Source organism: Lycorma delicatula, chromosome 6 (assembly GCF_047948215.1).
Source record: "Lycorma delicatula isolate Av1 chromosome 6, ASM4794821v1, whole genome shotgun sequence".
Taxonomy (NCBI): domain Eukaryota; kingdom Metazoa; phylum Arthropoda; class Insecta; order Hemiptera; family Fulgoridae; genus Lycorma; species Lycorma delicatula.
Genome location: NC_134460.1, coordinates 134,358,877 through 134,383,773, shown reverse-complemented (window position 1 = coordinate 134,383,773; position 24,897 = coordinate 134,358,877). Strand labels below are relative to the sequence as shown.

Genomic DNA, 24,897 nt, shown 5'->3' with positions numbered 1-24,897 from the left:
TTCGTTCAGTATAAAGAATCGAAGGAACGACTCGTTCACGAGTCTTCGCAATACTAGTATGCAGTGCATTTCAGAGTTGTTACTACTTACATCATTTATTTATTTAAAAATACTAGTTACAAATACTATTGATAAATACTTTATTTTTACGAACGACTATACTGTACACAGTCCACACAATAAAATGAGATTACTTACGCATGACAGATTTTACGTATCATTTGCTAACAGTATGAATCAGTTATTAATTTTATTTATAGGGGCATTAGTCATAAAAAACTTTATGTGCGAAATCCTGAACATTCATGGTATGATGATGTCATGAATTTGTGTTATAGCATTAGACTTTATGTAGTTCAGTCTTGAGAGACTATCCAGCACACTTGCGCAATAATTTCATGTTTCTGTTTTGTTTAAACCATGTATTAAATGTATAGGCATGTGAAAGTGTTAAATTTTGTGTCTGTCGTAAGCGTTTAGTTAAAACTGTATATTCTTTAAAATTAAATTGTTATCGGTATTTGTTATCATCCAATAATCATGGAGGACGTTAATTTTGTATCAAAACTTGGAGGTAAACTGCTTCATAGTCAGAGTAGGGAAATCTTTTGGATAGCATATAACTTTATGAAAAAAGAGGTGTCAAAAAATGTACCAACGATACCAGTAACAAAAGTTCGAGATCGGGCTGCTGAAGCCACTGGCGTTTCGACCCGACTAATTACGAAAATTAAAAATTATTTTTAAAAAATTACTGTTTCCAATTCCGCTTCTATGAGTTCGGACTATCAAGTGTTTCATAATACTTTTTATCATTCGTTCGTAACCCCTAACAAGCGCCGCGAAAAATCAAGACCAGTAACTGGACTGAACGATTTTAAGTATGTTTGGATGTGTATAAAACTCACATAACAGAAAATCGTCTTCCGACAGCCGATTTATTGCGCACAGCATTAAAAGACAGGATAGACTTTAACGGTAATGAAAAGAGTATTTGAATTATATTAAAATATCTTGGTTTTAAGTGCGAAAGACACAAGATAATCTTCCTGTATTAGTGGAAAGAAGTGATATGCGGGACAAAAGGATCCGTATATCCTTTTGTCCTTTTGTATTTGCAGGCGATAAAATATTACAAAGAATCCGGCCGAAACATTGTTTTCACGGACGAAACTTACGTCCTTAGTAATGATGTTTCTGGCAAGTCCTGGGGAGACCGCTCAGGAAAAGTCCTTCGACAACCGATCTCTAATGGAGAGCGTTTGATTGTTATTCATACCGGAGGAGAAAGAGGATTTGTTTCTAATGTTCTCGCTATATGGCAGGCTAATCAGGAGGCCAGTCAGTTCAGGAGATTACCACAGCCAAATGAACATGAGTAATTATATGAAATGGATCAGTGAAAAAGTATTACCTAACCTTCCTAAAGAACCAGAAAGTGTTCTCATAATTGATAATATCTCTTACCACAACATTTTAACTGAAAAGACACCGACATCTAACAGCACCAAAAATAAAATGATATATTGGCTTAATCAAAAAGCAAAAGGATTTTGTGAGAGCTCTCTTAAACCGCAGTTATATGAAATAATAAGGTCAAACAAACAGAGGTTCGCCCGCTACCTTTTGGATGACATGTTAGAAAAAGAAGGCCATAATGTATTACGTCTGTCTCCATATCATGCAGATTTAAAACCAATAGAAATGATGGGCAGAAGTAAAACACCACATTCGCAATCGAAATAGAGAATTCAATATTGAAAGAGCGAAAAGTCTGTTTCAGGAACAAACCAATTTAACGGGACCAGAAGACTGGATACTTAAATGTGATCACGTGATAAACATCGAAAATGAATATCGATCACGAAAGCCTTTAATAGACAATGCTTTAGAATCCTTTATAATTAGAGATAGTGGCAGTGATATTCTTACGTAGTGCCGAATCATTAAGTGGTTTTGAAGAAATCTGACGGATGTCTCATACATGCAAGGTAATTAGATTAAAGTAACGGTAATAAGCTATTAAAGTTAGTAATTATAATTAGTAATAAAAATTACATTAATAAATTGCAAAAACAGCAGTTGCGTTGTTATTTAAATTTTAAAAAATAGAAAGAAAAAAAAGCAAATATTGTTCAAAAAACAGCAATTAAGTTGGTATAAGATATTTTCAGGATAGTTAATAGCGGTTATGGATAATACTTATGCAGTTAGTAGGACCCACTTCCAGATTTTTACATTATTCACGAATGTAATTTTATTAGTTTAAAAAGATAATTTTGTTTTTAGCTTTTATTTACTAAAACTAAAAAAAAAAAATAAAAATTCAGCAGGGAAATGAAACTGGATAAGTTAACAGAAATGTAATTGGAAAATAAAATAAGACTGCTGCTCGGGTTTTTGCGAATTTATTGAAGCTAATTATTAAGCTGCAATCTCACCGGAAAAAATGTTCAGATAACTAGTAAAATATTTATTTTTTATAAAAAACTGAAAAGTTCAAAATGCATTATTATCTAAATGCATTTAGATAAAAGGATTAAGTACACTTTTAACTAATATTCATTGTTTTCCATCTCTTTGTATCAAAGGAAGCAGACCGTGAAAATTATCCTTTTATATGTAGAACCATATTGATTGAATTTCATTGTTACTATTATCGGTTGTAATCTGCCGTTGACCTGCCTTTATGAAATTGCTGTTTTTCGCTCGTAGAAGTCTTATTCGGGGTATTTAAAATTTGTCAGTATAAATAAATTTTAAAATAAATATGTTTAACTTTGGTTCGTAAAAAAACTACTAGCAATGTAAACAATTATTTTGTTATAACTTTTTCTTTTTTTTTCCGTAGGGGGAGGAAAAAGCTCTGCCAGCCGCCCCCAGACCCACTCTGGCGGTAGTGCGGGGTTCTCACCCGCTAAAAAACCATCCCATTTAGTCACGCAGAGGCCGGAACCAATCCCTATGGCATGTACTCAGCCACCGTGTGATCATCCGGGCTCTCTTCTACCCGATTCGAATCGAGCCCGTGGCGGCCCCTGGGGGCGATTGACGGCCGTCGACTCTGGAGAGCCCCCGCCGACTACCTCCAGAGGCTGGCCCCACGATCATTCGTCTTCGGACTTCGTGCCTCTATTTATCTGTTGATCCATATCCTGTCTAATTCTCTCCTCATACGCCTTTCCACGTATTATGGTGGTGGAGCTTTATACTTAGTACAGCATAATAACTTAACAATCAGAACATAGCTGAACTAACTGGTTTAAAGAAATAATATGACAAAAGAAATTCATACAAAATCCCTTTGGTTTTTGTAATGATTGTACTCGTATTCATATTATTAACATTACATTTGCCAGCATACTTTAAAAACAGATTTCATTAATTAGAACTTGCAATTTTTTTAAATTGTAAATTATCTATTTTCTTATGAGAATATTAAAAAATATATATATATATTTAGAAACCAGACCTTCTTCCTTTGTATCAATGGTAACTTTTATGCACCTGTAAATAATATCCACATAAAGGTAGAACGAACGGTTGACATCATTAAAAGTGTTGCTTCATGGCAGAGAACAACTTCTTTACGTATATATATATATATATACACGAACCATAATTATATTCGTATAGGCATAATACTTCTATGTTTTAGAAAAAAACCGTCGTTTATGTATGTAACGCGTACACGTATTCGCACATAATTATAAGTATGTATTTTGAAGTCATAAGAAATGTATCACCATAGAATTTTAAACATGAAGTATCAAGTGGCCACCCATCGTTTTATGAGTGGTGCTGATGGTTAGGAAGTGTTACATGCTTTTACTCTCTTTTACTTTTACTTTTATTTCAATGGAAGTTCCTCAGTTCTAGCTATTATTAATGGTTGTTCACCCTCTCTTCATCGTTTTTTTTTTTGTTGTAATTCTTCCATGATAATGTGCAGCGAAATACTTGCAGAGGGTTGTGCATATATAATAATAGTAAGGCTAAGGGTAGGCAAGTAGACGGTGTGCGAGTGAGTTGTGAGTTGTTTTAAATATTGATGTTCATAGTAGCATATTTTATACATTATTAAAGGTGTGTCTGTTATTAAAGGGCTATGATGGCGAAGCGGGAATGTTTGGGATGAGGCACGCATGCGTCACAAACATACAAACGCACTCGTGCACACACATACATATACATTTTCTTCATTTATTACTCCATGCCGTCGTATGTACGCAAAATTTTAAGAACCATACTGCTGCACTTGAAGCTTAGCACCTGATCCTTAAGTACCCTTTGCCGACGCTATCTACACTGTATCATTATCCATAACTAGTAGTTTGTGCTTTGTAAACAATAGACCTTTTGTGCACTAGGCAGAATAATTTTTTGACGTAAAACTTATTTTTATTTCTCAGAGATGCAATTTAATAATTTTTTTAATTAGTTCAAAATAAGTACGAGGTTTTAAATTTTATTGGTATCTAGTTTTTTTATGAATATACTTTAATCAAATGAATTTTTAAACGAACAATTATGTAATCGATATAAAGGATTTCAAGATATCATTTTACGTTTCATCATTTCTTAGTTCTAGATTGTTGTACTGTAATAACAAACGGACTGAAGTAATTGTAATTAATGTCTTATTCAATTTTTGAGATCAGTAACCATGTGAAAGTGTCAAATTTACTACTTAAATCCCAATAATTTCAAAAAGGCTTCATTTTACCCTTCAACAGAAATCACGAAAAAACTTTTCATTAGCTATAACTTATATGGGTCCAGAAAACAAATTACATCTGGCCCCATATTTTTATAAACTTTTTTGTATATTATAACTTGTAGAACACCTAGAAATTCTGACCATTTCTTTGGGAGAAACTCTATATAAACTTATTTCCAAAAGAAGTGATTCTGGGGATAGGAAATATAGGATGAAATTAACTACTGGAGGCAAAAAAACAGTTAGCAGAAATAAATGAACGTGTATAAATTATCATTACACAGCATCCGAGAAAATAACCTCCTACATCAGTGTTAACTAAAGAGCATTGGTATGTAAATTATGTATAAAATTATATTTTTTTTTTTGAGAGAGAAAATTGATAAAATATAGTCTATTTTATTTTTTTTTTCATGTGGTTTTAAAATATAGAGTATCATCTTTAAATGAAAATGAGCTTCGTCACTTGTTATCAAATTGTTATTTTCCGGAACATTTTGAAGAATTTCCTCACAACGTGCTTGCAATTTTCCCAATCGATTTCAATGAGTTCGTGTATGATGGTCATTTTATACGGATGAAACTTCAGGTCAGCGAGTAAAATTCTTCGAATTCGATCTAACAAACGCAAAGCAGAAGCATATTTACGGACCAAACGTTTGGAAGATCGCAATACTGATTCTTTGACAACATCGATATTTTCTGGTATCCGAGCATTTCTGGGTCTTCCATGTGGTATTCTTTATAAGGCCGAACCTATAGCTCTGTAATTAATTATTAACTAGAACTGAGGTATTTTGACTAAATGTGTACGAAAAGTTCTTTATGTCGTGATAATAGAATTATTATTTCTGATAAACTTTTCAACAACAAACGCATTGTACTCATCCGTTCATTTCATAATGGCAACTTAAACGACAAGCCACAAGCTAATGATATTGAACACTAACTATGATTCCCTCCACTACAGTGACATATGTGCAGTGGTACAGAAAAATCTGGGAGCTATTTTCTCGTATTCTTTATATAACTTTTTTTTTTAATTTTTAATTTCAAATGACTAAAACTTGCTACTGTTATGATACTAAAAATAAAAGCGTGGACTTATAATTACAAATAGTTACAAATATCAAATTTTTGCTATACTCATCTTTAACTTTTATTATTAAAAGCTACAAATGGAGCTCCATTTATAACGACGAGTGGCCTTTTTTCTGGTTACCAAAACGGACATTTTGATAGGTGAAAAAATGTTTTTAGTTTTAAGCATTTGAAATGAAAGATTCTTAAAGAAATATATATATATATATATATATATATATATATATATTTATTTATTTATTTATTTATTCTATTGATTTATTTTCTTAAAATTATCCTGTTAGCACATAATATAATATGTTTTGGTAATTTTCGATCGAAATGAACATTAAATTTTCAGTATCAAAATTACGTATATAAGCCGTTATTAGAAAGTGAATCCGACAAGGATATTTCCTATCCTCGTTACTTTTTAATCTTTACATAGAATTACCAGTTAATGATGTTAAAGAACAATTTAGATCCGGAGTAACAGTACAAGGTGAAAAGATAAAGATGCTACGATTTGCTGATGATATAGTAATTCTAGCTGAGAGTAAAAAGGGTTTAGCAGAATCAATCAACGGCATGGATGAAGTCCTACGCAACAACTACCACATGAAAATAAAGAAGAACAAAATGAAAATAATGAAATGTAATAGAAATAATGAAGATGGACCTCTGAATATGAAAATAGGAAGAGATTATGGAGGTAGAAGAATTTTGTTATTTGGAAAGTAGAATTACTAAAGATGGATGAAGCGGTAGCGATAAAAAATGCACATAAAATAGCACAGACAAAACGAGATTTCAGTCAGAAATATAATTTGTTTACATAAAAAATTAATTTAAACGTCAGGAAAAGATTTTAGAAAGTATATGTTTGGAGCGTCGCTTTATGTGGAAGAGAGACTTGGACGATCAGAGTACCTGAGAAGAAAAGATTAGAAGCTTTTGAAATGTGGTGCTATAGGAGAATGCTAAAAATTAGGCGGGTGGATAAAGTGGTGTTGCGGAAATAGATGAAGAAAGAAGCATTTGGAAAAATATAGTTAAAAGAGGCAGACTTATAGCCCACATATTAAAGCATCCTGGAATATTCGCTTTAATATTAGAGGGTCAGGTAGAAGAAAAAAATTATGCAGGCAGGCAACATTTGGAATTTGTAAAACAAATTGTTAGGGATGTAGGATGTAGGGTGTAGGGGCTACACCGAAATGAAACGATTAGCACTAGATAGGGAATCTTGGAGAGCTGCATCAAACCTGTCAAATGACTGAACAAAAAAAAAAAAAAATAGACACATAATTTCAAGTCAACTAGATAATGGAAGGAGGATGAAATAAAAAGATTAAAAAGATTTCAATATAAGGAAATAAAAAATTTTTAATTGTTTTTATAAGTAATAAATTAATGTAAAAACGAGCAGAAGAAATATTGTTAATTGTTGAATGCTTTCCGCGCGCTCTATGCTTATTAATATAATGAAATATGCGATGTTTAATCAGCTTGTTAATTAAATATATATGTTCAGTTGAAATTACAATCATTACAAATAGAAATGGTTAAAAAAATTGTACATTTAAATTTTAAAAATATAATCAGTTGAAATTCATTTGGTTAATATTTGATCCAACTGGCATACTGCGCTATCTATGTAAAATTCCGTGTATTTCGTTAATCTACTTCCCTTTTCTCGCTGTTTATTCACTCACTGCGCTACATTCAGGATGCCCGCTGCGTTGGAGCTCACATTGTTCATCAATTGAATCACCGTACTACCAGGAGACTATAAAAGTACTATAGGTACGCTTTACAAGGTTGCCGTTTTGCTTTCAGTTACATGCGTTTTTCTCTTCTGAAATATGTTTACCTGGTATTAAAAAGTGAAAGAAATGCTCTTGCTTGTTGTTCCTTTTCCTTTTTAGTCTTATTCCTTCTTTCATCTTTCATTCATGCGTGTCCCAACTTGTTAATACCCAACCTAGCAGTGACGCCACGCCGGTGGCGTCAGTTTGTTTTTCTCATTAATTTTTACATAAAAAAACACGCCTACACGGTACATAAAAACAAAATTCTTCGAACTATGCTGCTGTTCTTAATTTCTCAACCGGAATTAATAATTTTTTTTCACTCATTCTTAATATACTGTTCAGAATGCTATTAAAAAAAAATTTCACATCTGTAAAACAAGCTTCAAGCTTATGTAGTTAAAAAAACATGTACGTTAATGAAAGAAAGTAATTTGCCCATTTATTTATAAATTTTGTTAAATTACATTTATACTAATAAAAAACTAGACAAAGTATACTAAAAAGCTGTTTTAATCTATAATTTGATAATGACGTGTTTATTCTGAAATGTGGATATGTTTAGAAAAATAATGCGCGCAAAATTACACAATAAAATCACGAAACATTTTTGTTTCTTATATGCTAGCCAACTGACTGATTCATTTCGGAAGATTCAGTTACTATCTTAATATCTTCATGTAAACAAACTAACTATGAAGAAGTGAGCCTTTTTTTTTCCTGTTTAGCCTCCGGGAATCACCGTCAGGTATTAATTACATTAAAGGATGAATGAGGATGAGTGATATAAATAGTATTTGTTATGAACAAAAGAAAGATCCTGACGACCAAAAGATTCAGATAGTCATTTTTTATTAATGCACGATTTCAGAAAGTTAAAAATTCACGATTTCAGTTAAGTTTAAAATTAATACGTTAATTTTAAAATTACTCATATATAGAAATAACCATAATTTGCTCATCTCTGATGGAGGCAAATAAGTGATAAAAGTGTACACTACATCAACCAATATGGTTAAAGAATTCGTACCATCTTTATAATTTTTGTCTTGAACAATTTCGGATCTAAGATTTTAACGGAATTAACAACCGATTAATTTTGGCTTTAAATTTACATACTTTGAATTGATGTATGTAGAACGTAATCATAAAAAATTTAGTATTTCTTGAGTAAAATGTCTATTTTTTGCGAAGTAATCCATCATTTTGTACAAATTTTAAAGAAGAATTCTATAATGAATTTTTTAGGGAACGAATATATAGCCGGCTTCCGTGGCGCGAGTGGTAGTGTCTCGGCCTTTCACCCGAAGGTCCTGGGTTCGAATCCCGGTCAGGCACGGCATTCTTCACACACGCTATAAAATACTCATCTCATCCTCTGCGGAAAGAATTGCCGGGTCCGCAGTCAAGCATCAAGCAAAAGGTACGATACAACTTCAGTAAAAGGAAAAGTTCTCAGTTCGATCAGTATGCATTTTATAATCGTTTATTGTATGTCTTTACCAACCTGACTCGTTTGGATTATTTTTCTATGATTTTTAGAGGAATGTTCTGGTGGTTTTGTAGTATGTTTTATCAAGATAAGGTGAGTGGAAGATTTTTGTGACAAATAATTGGATTGTCTGATAAACTGACCCTCTTTAAATATTTTTCTTTTTATTTGTCCCAAAAATAATACGAGATTTTTATACCTCAATGGTATAATACAAACCGTAATATTGTGGTATAAAAAATAATTTTAGTTAAAAATTTAAGAAAATTATTAGGGATTATTGGTGGAAAAATAATTATCAAATTTTAAACTTAACGTTTTTGTTCTTCTTGTTAGAATGCTTAGCTTACATTCGTTATAACTGACTTAACTTATATTTGTATTTCATCTTCCCTGAATTTGTTTCATTTTAACTTCTAAGACGCAGTGGTTAAAAGTAAATTTACTATACGATCAGCGTTTTTTTTCCAGAAATCCTTTCTACTTGAAAATAAAAAGAAAGAAGCAGAAAACAGAAAATAAAATAATGATAATTATTTTATGAACAATACAAATACATATATAATATTTTAAATTCATCAATTTTTCTTTAATTTTTTAAACTCGGTGCTATAATATGAGTATGAAAGTTTTTTTACTTAGCTCCAATCTCAAAAATATGAAACTTAAATATAAATTTATGAAGGTTTTTTTTTATTTTTAGACTTTTTTAATGTAAATATTATTTTAAATTTCAACGTGACGACGCAAATTTTTCTTATCAAATCGTGACGGTATATAATCTTTTAGAGGAATGCGATTGGACGAATCGGATATCCATTTAAGATCGAATTGCCTACGTTGATGGCGAATATGGAATAATTCCACTTATAGACATCTGGAGTTGTTTAAAAGTTATTCTCTATGTTACTGTAGAGTGAGACGAATTGTGCATTATCTGATACAATGTGGAGGAAGTTACGTGATTATGATTTGTATATATTCTATATTCATAAAGTCAAGTCACATTAATGAGGAGGCATTTGTATGCATACAAAATGAAAGGACAGTCAGTTGAATTGTTAGTGTAACGTTATATTGCGTACAAGTTCATACATAGTAACCGATTCAACACTAAGAATACTTATTACTTCAATGGAAGTACTGTTAGACCAATCATTAATGTTAGTTTATTGCTTGTTAAAGCATGTAGCTGAATTTATAATTTTAATCTATCCACTGAAGATATTTATTTATTTTGGTCATCAGACATTTGACTAAAACCTCTGAAATTGGTAACAATTACGGTTTCTTCTCTAAAGAAAATTATGTGCTAAGTACCATAAATTTACAAAATAACGAACATTTATTTATTTATAAATAAACATTTAAACAGTAAATTCCAACGAATCCTACCAAATTTTCAACTCAAAATTCAAATTTTTAAATTTTCACCCCCCTATTTTTTACTTTAGAAAAGAAACGGAAAATTCGAATTAAATAATAAAGAAATCTAGGAAATTTTAGCCAGTTATTTTGTACCCCATGAACTCGGAAGAATGTAAAGATTAACTCTCCATCATAGCAAACAAATCCTAAATTCAGAATGCCGGTCTTAAAAAGAATTCAAAGAAACAATCATGTCCTTAAAATAATTATAATGCTTCTGGAGAAGATTCAATAACCGGAGAACTGTTAAAAATATCCCGAGAAAATTTAATTGATACTTATTCTTCTTGAAAATCTGGAAGGAGGTGAAAATTCCTGGAAAATGGAAAATAAAAGGTGAAATAAAAATGAAGCCAATAATTAAACAGGAATTTCCTTACTAGCAGTCTTTACCTTTCTTAATAGAGTCGAAAAAAACTCTAGATGAAAATTTAGCAAAATATAAAAAGATTTAGAAAAAATAGATCCCGCGCAGAACAAATCTTTCAAACTTGAAAAGTATAATTTCTATTCACTACTCTCACAGAATCCTTTCCCAAAATTCTTGCTCTTTAGTTTTCTTTTTTATTTTAAATTTCATTTCTTATTCAGAAAGTTGGTGAGTTGATTTTGGTAGATCATCCTCAGATTCTACAATCAGGAGCTGGTCATCTGCGGGATTGTACTAATAATAAAAATCTTCATTTACTGGAGTAGCAGTTATCTTTGTTTTCCATTCTCTTAAAATATCATCAATATATAAATGAAAAAGATTGGTGACATACTGCAACCTTGCCTAATTCTTGGTTTATTTTAATCTCTTGTAGCAACTTCTTACCCGTTTCTACGACAATTTTTATACATATTCCGTACGTTGCAATCAATTATTTTGGAAAGCTTCTTTTGTTCATTGGTTTCTTTATAAGGACCTCCTATTAACCCTACCAAAGGCTTTTTCGAAATTGAAGCACGGTTTGTGGGTTTCTAAACTAAGTTCACGTCGTTTTTCGACAAATAATTTCAGTGAAAAACACCTCTTTGTTCGTCGCCCAAAACTACGTCAGCAATATTTGTTAATGATTTCCTTAAAAGTTTAAAATAAATGGGATCGATATGCGCTATTCACTACACTAATTTCTATGTAATTTTTGCAATTTTTCTATCACCTTTCTTGAAAATATTTTTTACGATGGCTTGACTCCATTCCACTGATACAATACGTTTTTCCTAACACCGATTCAAAAATCTGCTTAGTTTATTTACAAACACCGGCTCACCATATTTGAATAATTCCATATCTAATCCTTCCACCCCTGTAGCCTTTCGATTCCTTATGGAACGGATCACGTTAGAAACTTTCTCTATCGATAATAATTCATCAATTCCGTAATCAGCCTCCTCTAACTCATCCTCCTCACCATCCCCCTCATACAGTCTACACCAAAGAAATTTGTAATACCAAGCCCCGTTTTCAATCTCATTATGTACTAAAGAATCCTTTTGTGATTTGTCAAAATTTTTCATAATCTTATAAACAAATGATTGCCAATGAAGGTCTTCCTCAAGTGCGTTAACAGATTAACAAAACTGTACAAACCTTCCTAGTGAGCTCTCCTTGCTATCGTTTTTGCTAAATTCCTCCTTCTACTTTATTCCAGCCTATCTTCATCGGCAACACTGCAAAAATTTAAAATACGCCTCCTTCTTTCTATTAATTGCATTTGAAATCCCATCACTTCATAATTTAAGACCCTTGAATGTCTGTATTTCCTTTTCTGTCCCAGAGCTTCATTTGCTGCTTTGTGTAACATCTCCTTTATGTTTTTCTATTCCTCTTCAACATTTTCTGATTTTGGTCTACATGACATTTTTTCTGCCAACAATCGTCGATAAAGATTTCTCACACTCTCATATTGCAGCAAATAAACTTTATATACTAGTACATCAGCATCACCGGAAGTCGGCTTAACCTTCTTCTACCATCTACAGAAACAAAGAAATTTTCCTAGCAAAAGAAAATTATCAGAACCGATATCGGAACCTCTATGTACTCGTACATCTATCATTGTAGAAATTAGGCGGCGCCAATTAATTAAAACATTTTCTATTATAGATCTCGATCCCCTATCACTTCATGTGTACTAATGAATCTGCTTTTTTTGAAAGAAGGAACTTCCTATTAAGTGATTAGCAAAACCAACCAAATGGTGAGCATTCACATTAACAACTCCCTCTTTAAAAGGATTCCATCAATCGATTGATTAAATATTCTAGTATTTAAGTCTCTTACTAACATTAAAATATGCCTTTGATTGTACTTACTAACCCACCTGAGGAGGCACCTGATGGGAGACGGCATACTTCACACGGGCGAATTTGGTATGGGCTTATATTAAAACTTTCAGGCTCAGAATCTAAAAAATAAATTTACGCTTAAGTAGATAAAGCCTATTTCACACAAGGAATTATAAACATTTAACGCGTAAGCCTTGAAAGCATATTCCCCCGAATCTTTATACACTATATATCTTTATTTTATCAAGAAGTGTAAGGTTGAATTAGCCATTTTGGTCTGCAAGGAAAGGAAAAATACAAAAACGAGAAGTGTAAAACGTACGAAATCGAGAACTAACTTCTCAGGGTGGCGCAGACTGAGAAAGTTAGTGGAATTTACTAAAAATAATTCTAGCCCAAAAATATCTATTTAAAATGAAATTATTTGAAAAATGAAATATAAATAAAATGTACGTTCTTATCATTCAATAGAACAATGAATACAAATTTTAAATTTTAAAGTTAAAATAAGACCCGATAAAATTATAATGTTTAAACTAAGCCTGAAAGAAATAAAATATATTACAAGTTCAATTGTCTTTATCTTGTTCACCTTCACCGAAGGGGTTTAGTCCCTTTCCCTAATAAAAGAAACATATATTTATATATACTTTTTTTTTTTGCTGAATAGATTGCCCTAATGGAAAATTATTGCAAGAATATCCTTTGGTTGCCCGGTATAAAAATGAGATAAAATTACACCTGTGGGCCTACCTAACGGGGAATGCAGCACATTTCGACCATTTCAATTTATATCATTTTTACTCGGGCTGATGAAACGGAAAAAAATACTACGGCAATAACACGAATTTCATTCAAAAACACTTTGATAAGTTATAAAGAAAAATAATTTCTCTTATGCGCGCGCACACACACGCACACACACACACACACACACACACACACACACACACACACACACACACACACACACACACACACATAATTTATTTAAGAAATCATGAAAATACTAATAGAATTAAATTAGTTAATTTTGAAATTTATTTAATAAGTTAAACATATAAAAATAATGAGAATCCGTTATTTAATATGTGATGTGAATTGAGTAGTTAAAATCTTTTAGAGTAAAATTTAGTTTTGAAAAAAGAATAAAATTACGCGATTTAAATTTTGATTTCAAAGTCTAAAAGATTTTCAATTTAAAAAACTTCTGAAGTGTAACAGTATTTATGAATAACTAACTACAGGGATTCTGGGTTACAGAAATCCACCAATATATACAACTTGTACAGCTTTGTTTATTTTTTCATAATATGATTTTATTTACTCTTTCATTTTATAATATGCTAACATGATATTAGAAATTAAAATTTAAGATCAATGAAGATTAGTTTGTACATCAAACTTTTAACAGTTAATAGAAATAATATTCTCTCATATGTCTGACAGAGGCAGATAAAACAAATCAAGATAAAGTATACTGCGTCAGTTGACGCCGTATACTTTAGTTGAATTGTTTAGATAAATTAAATTAAAATATAATTCAAAGAAAGCAAGTTTTCGATATATACTCGTAATGTAACATTAAAATGGTCTGGTCGTACGGGATATGAACTGTAGCGAACAACTACTTTACCTAATCTTAGAATATTTCAAAATTTTCAATCGAAATGATTAATACTGTTTGTTCGTCGTTGCCATGAAAATTAAATGCAGATTAACCTTTGAAAAGAGTATATTATTTTACCAATCATTCTCCTCGTTATTTTAAGATAGTAAAAAAATCCTTATATACTTGTATATTAATTTTTTTCCGTAACCAAACGTTATCGAGATAAACGTTTAAGGTTTAAAATCTTAGTTTTAATACTTGCACATTTGAGAAAAATATTGGCGAAAATGGTGAGAATATTGTGTATATGTATATTGTAATATTACTCGTATTTATTGAGTTTGCAAAACTACGTTGTAATCTGCAACCTATTACGCATCATATTTTAAAACCATCAATATTAAAAATTAATATATAAAAATATTTTTTTATATGATTTATATAATTTTCTTTTACAGATTAAATTTAGTACAATTGGTTTTTTGTTCGTTTTTAATATGGGTTGCACATTTTTAATTTATCCTCTTTATATATCTAAACGCTTGGTAAATCAACCTATTAAAAAAAATACAGATATGGAGTTGTTATTCGATACCAAATTAATACCTGATGTCCTTTACATTAGTGCATTTCTCTAACCAAAAGTTAGCGAGATTAAATATTTAAGGTTTAAAACCATAGTTACCTTTTAGTACCTGCACATTTGTGAAAAACATTGGCGAACATGGTGAGAATATTGTTTAAACGTATAATTTAATATTATGTATTGAGTTTGCAACGCACCACGTTGTAAAATTTAACCTAGTACGCTCATTATAAAAATCAACATCATTTTTCAATTATCAGCTTCCGTTTCGTACAATAAGTACTTAATGTTTCATTCATTATCCTGCAGAAATATTAATAACACATTATCTACGGTAATAATATATGATTTGTAATGTTAAAAATAGTAACCGTGTTTAAGTTAATTTATCTGATTTCATTAATCTCTTCTTTTGATTTCATGAATTTCGCTGTTTTTTGGTTTTTCAGCTGTTTGTTCAAGTTTAAAAACGAAGCTGTCCTTTACTCGTAACTTCTATCAAAAACTGTTTACTACTACTAAAATGCTTTTTTTTTATTTTAGAGATGGAGTAAACATTTTTTTTTAAATCCAACTTCTGCCAAAATAATAACTGAAACGAAGTACAATTTTATGAAAGAAAGATTAAAATCCAAATTTTAAACACACACACACACACACACACACACACACACATATATATATATATATTTTTTTTTTTTTTTCTTGAAGAATTATTTTGTCAAAGTTGTAGAGCTCAGAAATTTTATGGTCTGAAATGTTTTAAAAATCCATATTTATTTTTTTTGAACGTGTGAGTGATAATTTTCTTATTATTTAAACGAGTTCTTGATAAAGTAATGTAAAAATAAAACATTTTAATTTTGTATACATTTTTCTGTTGTTACAAAGTTATAATGTTTGAAAAACTCAACCGTTTTCTTTCGTTGCTCAGGGTATAAATAAAAAAGCTATATATTTTGAATACGGATAGATATATATACGAAACGAGGTTTTTATTTTTGTAATTGTGGGGTTTTTAACTAATCGTTTTAATTTAATCACAAAGAAAGTATGCTTTTAAGAAGTCTTAATTTTGATTTTTTTTGCTTCCTAGAGTTCAAATGTTGTACGAGTCGTATTTTTTGTCAGATTTGTTAAAAAAGAAATGATAATGATTTAAACATTTTTATACCTTCTAATTTGTTTTTTGACGATCATACAAACTCACTTATTGACAGTGAATATAAAAAAAAAAATTGTATACTTAAAAATGCATAAAGTAGAGTGTAAAGTATAAAGAACTATAAAATATAAATAAATTTTGCATTTAAAAAAAAAATTATATTAATAAAAACGCTACTTATTAGTGTTAAAAATTGTTTGCTTGTTAGTATTACTCTAATTAAAAAGACGATATGTAAAAAGAAAGAAACTACACTGCTGGAAAAATTCCAAAATCTTTCCCAAAATCCTCGTTTTTAAATATAAGAAAGTTTTTTTTTATTTCTTAACGGGAAATTGACTAACGTGATATTAAATACCGAAATCTTACAAGTTACTTTAAAATTTTATTGATATTGGGCTGATAACGTGGGTCCTCGGTAGTATAGAGGTCAGTATCCCCGCCTGTCACGCGGGAGACCGGGGTTCGATTCCCCGCCGGGGAGGATATCTTTTTGTGATTTTTTTAAAAATATTTTATAATTTAAAATATAATCATCATCAATATTATTTTATTATTCTCTTTATACTAATGTTATTTTTATTTTTAATGTAAGATCAAACCTTGTTCTCGAACAAATGTAACGATTTCAAAGATTATATTTGTTACAGTGAAGTCCGCTAGTGATCGAAAAGCAGCAGCGAAAGTAGTTTTTAACGAAAAATTGCTTATTTACATTAAAAGTTTGATAATATATTTGATTTATTTATAGTAATTATTACGTAGTACTGCCATCTTATAGCACAGTGATTATTCTTGCATAATTTTTGAGATCTAATATTCAAGGTAATTTATGTAAAAGTTCAAGAAAATTAGTTTGTAAACTTGAGGTAATAAATAATACGTATTCCCTTGTTTTAAATGACCTAACTCATCTTTGATACTCGTTACTTAATGTCGTTTTTATACATTCCCATTTTACATCTTTATCAAAATACATAGTGATAATGTAAGAGTTTTTTGACTAATATTTTTTATATAGCGTGCGTTTTTTTTTTGTTGGCTTGTTGATGGTTTAAATTAAAATATATAAAGGAAAATAAATTGGTAATGAAATATAATAGACATCAAGAAACTTACTTTAAATAAATAAACAGCTTATTTTTAAATCTCTTTATCACTGCGAAATTAAGGGTAAATAAGATGTTTGTAGTTATTTGGTTTGGCAATGGCTTCAAAAATGAAAAATTTTAAAAAGATAAGTAGTACTAATTTTTAATTTTTCAAATGGGGTTTTTTGTTGTGTATCCCGTTACGTTACAATGTTGCATTCACACTAGTGTACGTTCGTAGTACATGTTCAAACATGTTCGCACTAGGTCAGTCAATTTAAACCGAACTTTTGTTTATAGCATTTATTAGCATTAATTAAGCATTTATTAGTATTTTTTAAAAAATTATTTAAATACTAGCAGACCCAGCAATGCTTTGATATTGCTAGATTTGAGTATATATATATTAAATTAACACAATTGAAATTTTTATGAAACATTAACAAAATAAACATTACGGAACTTCACAAAATTTAACCTTTTCCCTTTCTCACTTTTCCCCTCTTCCCTTTCTCCGTTCCTTTCCCCCTTTCCCTTTCCGCCATTTTACTTTCCCATTTTCGTTTTACCGCATTGTGTCCCCCATTCCCCTTTCCATTTCCCCATTTCCCCTTCACTCATCATCTTTCCCCTCTTCCACTTTTCGTTTTTCTTCTTTCTATTTCCCATTTCCATTTCCTTTTCCCCGTTTCCCCTTTTTTATTTTTTTCCCCTTCTTCCCTTTTTTACCTTCTTTCCTTTTTCGATTTTCCGATTTTTCCCTTTCTCCCGTTTTCCCCACGCGTAGATCGGTCCAGTAGCTTTTTAGTCTACAGCGGACACACATATCGGAAACATTGAAATAGAATCGTAAAATATTTAGTAAACGTGTGTTGCTTTTACTTTCAACAGCGCTATTTTTAAAAAAAAGCATTTTTTTACCTGTCACAGGTGAGACATCTTAGGTATATAAATAGTAGGTATATAAAAACACGCGCATATTCGAATGTAACGTTGTGTCAAAATTTCAAAGCAGTCGGTGAAGAACTTTCGGAGATTTAAGATTTGAACAAACGAACATTTTTATTTTTATTTATACAGATCTAAGAATTACTTATTTATAAATAATAATAATAAATGTACTGATCACTTTTGGTTTTATTAAAAATATCGAAAGAAACGGTAGTACAAAAGATATGAAACTCAGATTCAGAAATCTCTATTATGTTCTTTGAGAAAAGGTAGACGTTCATTCAAAATCATAATTAATTTTTGACATGACTGAACGTCAAAATTTTATTGATATATGATTGGTTGTACGAATGATTTATATTCTATCATATATCAATATAAGTTAAACCTTGATTCGTTTATTTAATAAAATTACAAACAAGACGGTTATGAGTAACTGAAAAATGTGAAATAGAAACGTTTACATCATATTAATGATAAAACTGGATTAATTTTAAAAAGGAATACAATTAAGAACTTACAGTCCATAAATTAAATGAACTAAAAATTTAGGTTAATTTTTAAATGTAGAATGACAACCATAAGTTTTACTTCGGTATTCCTTGAGTTATTTCCCTAGATAATAATTATTTACTTTATAAATGCAGATGTGTTATTTTTAAATATGTATTTTTAATAATTGTTAATATTTATTTTTGAGGTAATTTATTTCTATGATAATATTTATGTGGTATTCATCTTTATATAAATTTTCCTAATAATATATTACAGAATTCCCCAGCGTGTTTTGTTTAAAAAAATAGTACTCTGAATTACGGTACACGTGCAGCTTCATAAGTCATCAAGAATCCACTTGAATAATTAAATTACGGGGAATGAAGAGTACTTAAGGAAGAAAAAAACTTTTGAATTAAATTTTTTATTGAAGGGAAATACTTATAGGAAAAGTCAATACTTTATAGAACCTACCGGCTTACTTTGCGTGACGCGATAAGTTTTTTTCTGTAGTGGTACGAAACTTCTTTTTTCTGAGTTTTATTCCCTATCGACTGTAAATTAATTCGATTTTTTAAAAAATATGATCAAAATTTAGTGGTGTGGCAAAATTTGTATTATATTAACAGCAAATTTGCCCCCTCTCTTTTTACTGAATGATGAGAACGCTGACTGAAACGAGAGATATAAATTGCCGATCACCGTGGTGGAGTTGTAGCATCTCGGCATTTCATCCGGAAGTCCCCGGATCGAATCCCGGTCAGGCATGACATTTTTCATACGCTGCAAAATTCCATTTCCATATTTCACGTACAAGTTTCAAAGCTTCTCCGTAATTCTATCAACCAGAAAATAAATAAAATTATTGTTCCATTCGGCTTTATTATTATCCAAATAATACAATCATCCTGGTAATTATTTTAAATTATTGTAAGAATAACAGCTCACTGCTCACTAACAGGAGGAGAGTAGAAGGTTTTTCAACTTACATGTAATGAAATGAGATCTCTCCCGCTTAGTGAAGCAACGAATGGAGCATTGAAGTAGAGCTGTCACGAGAGAAGTAGGAGTTGTCAAGCTGATGTTATTACGAACTCGTAATTCAATTGTTTTTGTCCCCTCTCTTCTGAAAGCGGAAAGGATAGTGACGATGAGAAGCCAGCCTACTCACCCTACAAACAAAAAAAAAAACAACAAAATACTCAAGGACAAGTTAAGAACTCATATTAAAATTAATTAAACATTTTTAACATTATTGACAAAACATAAAACAAAGCGATATTTCTTTTATCCAATTATCTGATTTTTGGAATGACCGGGATATATTAATAGGAATGTAGTTTCCGGTACGTCCTGCAGCAAACCGATTCTCCATTTAGTATCGAGAATTTCTTTTATAAATTTCTAGAACATATAAATTAAATTAAATTGAGCACATAAATTTCTTTTATCATGTCTCCTTAGCCACGCCGCATACTTACTGCCATCTTTATCTAATAAAGAAGAAAAGTTATTTTTAAAAAACTGCTCATTCTTAGTGTATTTGAATATCTCATTTGTTACACTGAAATGATCACTTCATTAAAAACGTACAGTAAAAATTTATGTTAGGCGTTTGAAGTTTATCAGATCTATTTTCAAAACTATTTAAACTACTCTTTAAAGTTTAAAGGGATTCAATTGCAGAATTCATCAAAATATGATTTAAGGAATCCAAATGTCTTGAAGACAATATAATATCTAAAATGAATAGAATAAAAGCAAGAGACTCAAACATAAAAATCTGATCATCTGTTTAAGAATCATTTACCCTTAATACCATCTAATATTTATTCGGAACGTAAATATTCGCTCCTCATCATCCTTCTTATACTTTCGATTATTTTTGGTGAATTTGTTACACATTAGCAGCCATTACAGAATAAGACATGTGCTCCGAAATATCGCGTTTATATGCTTCCATTAAGGGTGCAACATAAGATTTCTTTTTTCAGTATTAATAATAGACGTAGATGTAGAAGTACTAATGAAAAAAAAAAAACATAATTTTTGTAATAACAACTCTCAGAATTTACAAGTGTGGGATTAAAAAAAAAATTACAATACTGAATTTGATTTCGTACTTAAAAATTTGTAAATTACTTAACTTGTAAAATAGTACTGAGTCTTTTTTTCATAAATTTTTGTGTTACTTCTCTCCTTGTACTGTGCCAAAAAGTATAAATAATAACAAAATTTATATTTTATGAAGGATAAGGAAATATCAATAATTCTTATACGTATTTGAAGTTTCTTTTCTTCAAGTTTTGAATTTCCTCTACATCCGAGCTCGTAGTCTTAGATTCTGGAAATCACTTAATAAAGGTCAATTCCTTTCATTTCGCAATATGATAAATTACGAGCGTAATATTAAAAACAGAGAGGATGGCGTCCGGCAGTTTGAATCGAATTTTGTACTGCGTGCGTTTTATTGCATTGTTAGGTTTTAAACTGCACCTGCAGATTATGGTCTGCTCCTTAAATGACCGGTCTGCCAAACTAGGTATTAGGGGATGATGATAAATCGTTCTTATAAATTTTGTAATCATTATAAAAAAAATGTAATTTTCAAAAATAAATATTCAGCTAACTCCTTTTTTTCAGAAATTTTCAGATATCATAAACGATGATACGACATCATTCACCAAGGTAATTGATAAAGGGTTTATGTAAATGTACTTCCATAATGTAATACCTATGATTTTTTTTCTAAATATTTGAAAAAGATTTAGTAAAATAACTTTTGTACCACTTTAGTGTCACTGTTAATTTACGTGTAAGTCATTTTGTATAATTTATTTGTCCATCCAGTGCTCTGATTTTTAAATTATAAGTGCTCATGATTACAATGCAAACTTATTTCAGTCTTCGAAATGCATACTAATTCACAAATATATATATATATATATATTAGATAGATAGGTATTACACTCTTATCGATGTTAAATTTTTAAAAAAAACTAGATAATACTTAATATCATCTAACATTTACGTAAGTATAAAATTATTAATTTTTTTTTTAAATCAAGAAATCATGAAAGAAAAAGATGCATTCTGATCTCCTGTGGTTAGTTCGACACTCACGAAGAATAATAAATGATTTTGATGCTATAAATCCCAAAGACATTGGAAATAGAGTTATGGGAACTAAGAAGAATAAAGTTTAAAAGTAAAGATTGAAATTAAATATTTTAAATGTAATTGTGAAGAGTACTTTAATTGCAATTGCTCTACGCTGTGTACTTCTATTATTTACGTGAACTATAGATGAGTTAACTCAGTAAAGTAAGAAATATATGCTGAAATAATTTAAAATTAAAAGTTATTGAGAATTGACATCAAATATATCACTAAAATTGGTTATAAAAATGTTTAATTCATGTTTACAATCAACTTTGACTTTTTATGAATTAGATTATTTTATTCTAAATAATGAAAATGTAATAGCATTTAATTTTTAAATTAAAAAGTAACATTTTCAACACATTATATTTCATTAGTAGTAACTGCAAAGTTTATTTGATTAGAAAAATTTTTATATTTATTTTTCAAGGAGGTGAAAGGATGAATATGATTTTAACAGAACTAGTAAACATTTAAAAAATATTTTTACCCTATTTTAGTACAGACTATTTATCTAATTTATTTTCTTAGGTAGCTAAATCAATTTTGTTGGAGAAGATTGTATAAATGTATTTTTTTTAAATATTTTAAGAACAAAGATAAAAACGCCAATTAAAAATCGCAATTTTCTTTTCTACTTTATATTAAAATTTGATGCCAGGATTGTTGAAATTATTTACTTTTAAGGGTATCCTTCTTATATAGCGTATACAATAGGGTGAATATAACAAAATATTTAATTATTATTAGTTTTTCGTATGACAATACCGGGAAGAGAGTGATATGTCAAAAAAGAATACCTGAAAGATGGTATTTATTATTTTCAATTTGTTTTTTCCTGTAACTCCAGAATGGCTGCAACGATATTCATGAAGTATCAAAATATTCGTTTCATTTACCCGAATGATACTGTTCTTTTGAGTTAAACTCATTTATGGAAGAAAAGCTGGGACTGCCTGAAACGTAGTTGCCAGGTTGCTTGTCCTGTTCATAATATCAATTTTAATCACTCTCTTACTCAATGAGAGAATAATGCTGATAACAGTTTGGAAGCGACTGGTTAGATAGATTGTAGAAGGTAACGATTGCACTTGCTCAAGAATGTGACAATATTGCACCAGGTTGACGATATAATATCTAATTGTTGTGAATGCACCCAATACCTAAGAGGAAATCAGGTTCCCTTCCAGAAAAATTTGGTGATCAAATCTGAAGATTCAGGAATAGAATTATGACGATTTGATAACAGCAGAATGATAGACATTGTACGTAATTACATGCACTAATCTTGTAAAGAATGAATAAAAGTCCGTGAAAAGAGTTTAAACCAAATAATTACTAAGTGATAGGTTACAATATTACACATAAAAAATACTTATAAAGAAATTTAAAAAATTATCATTTCAAACCTCATAAAAATAAATAAGTGAAATGTTTTTGAAGATCATTTCAATAAATAAAAATTAATTAATATATTTTGTCTATAATATTTAATATAATAAAATATTACACCATTTTTACCTTTTATTTTTGGCCTATCTTCCTCACTATAATATTGTGCCTCAGCTAGCAGGCCTACTGTGTAAAGTACACGCAATTTCTTGTAATCGCCGTTGCGTTTTGCGTGATTACAAGAGCTGCTTGCTGTATATTGCATGTTCTCTAGTAATCCTGTTATTTGCTTTTATTAACAGAAAGAAAATAATTTTCAGTATTCTCATTTAAAATAACCGACGGTTGTCTACAACTTAAATTTTGTTTGTAAAACTAAAATAATATTCTAATAATTACGCAATAAAACTTTTCCTTCCTTATTGCCTTCTTCCCTGAACCCAATTGTTACATGCAAACGATAAATAAAACAGCGCGTACTCATAACAAACGCATTTATGCGCGCACGTGCTCAAAAAAACACACACACACACATGCGTGAAATTATAACTTTTATACACAATTTTAAGAACAACTTACCAAAATTCCATTTGACTTCCTCACGCGCTTTCGGCTATTCTTCCATCTTCAGAAGGAATTTATAATTAAAAAATGTAAAATTCATACAATAAAATAAAATACATAAGAATTGATCGTCATTTTGTGATGTTAAAGTCATAAGTTAAAAAGTATCAAGTTAATAAGTATCACAATTGTTATAAGAGATTATTGATTTTATTAGAGATAATAATTTTATAAGAGATAGCAGTTGTGGTACTCTTATAAAACGGACGTAGTTACTTTAACTTATGACTCTAACATTACAAAATGAGAATCAATTGTTATTTATTTAATTTTATTATGTGAATTTTACATTTTTTGTATATTTTAATTATAAATTCCTCCTGAAGGTGGCAGAATAGCCGAAAGAGCTTGAGAAAGTCAAATGGAATTTTAGTAAGCTATTCTTAAAATTGTGTTTAGTAGTTATTTTACCAACGGTGCCTTGTTCGAAAAACTTAATTTTAACCTTTCATATAATAAGTGAAAACATTAATTTTTTTTTGTCTGATTGTTCCAAGAGGTCTGTTTACATGATATATTTATCTATTTCTAACTTTCAAAATTTTAATTGGACAAACTAATTTTTAGGAAGTAAATATTTATTTAATTCTAAACCAAAAAACCTAGATTTAAAATATGTAAAAAAAATAAAAATATGTTTAAAGCGGATTAAAAAAAATTATGTATATATGCGCGAATGCGCTTGAGTTTATTAGACAGAGTTTGTTAGAACTTCGTCGGTAAGAAGTGACGAGAGTAAGCGAACTACGTTTACAGTTCTAAACACGATCTAACTTAACAGCGAAATGAAAATGAAGGAAAAAAAAAGCGTGAAAACATTATATTTCAGTTCAGTCAGATTAGTAATAAAGAATACTTTCAAAAAATACCTCGTTTTTTGTTAGACAACGTTTTTTCCATTTGATGAACCGCGGGTCTCGATTAAGTCATTTTATTAATTTTTTTAATGTACCTTTACGAATCGCGCCGCTAGATAGCATTACTTGATAGTACTAGCTAGGTAGCGTACAAAAA

The 24,897-nt window shown here is 29.9% G+C and overlaps 1 protein-coding gene and 1 non-coding gene across 3 annotated transcripts in view; both read left to right on the top strand.

The window, feature by feature from the left end:
• The window catches only part of LOC142326979 (uncharacterized), a 226,633-nt gene that overhangs the window by 101,644 nt on the left and 100,092 nt on the right, over nucleotides 1–24,897 (top strand). The gene's annotated exons all lie outside the window — the stretch shown is intronic.
• On the top strand, nucleotides 16,581–16,652 carry TRNAD-GUC (transfer RNA aspartic acid (anticodon GUC)). Its single transcript has one exon. It is a non-coding gene; the product is annotated as a tRNA-Asp (tRNA).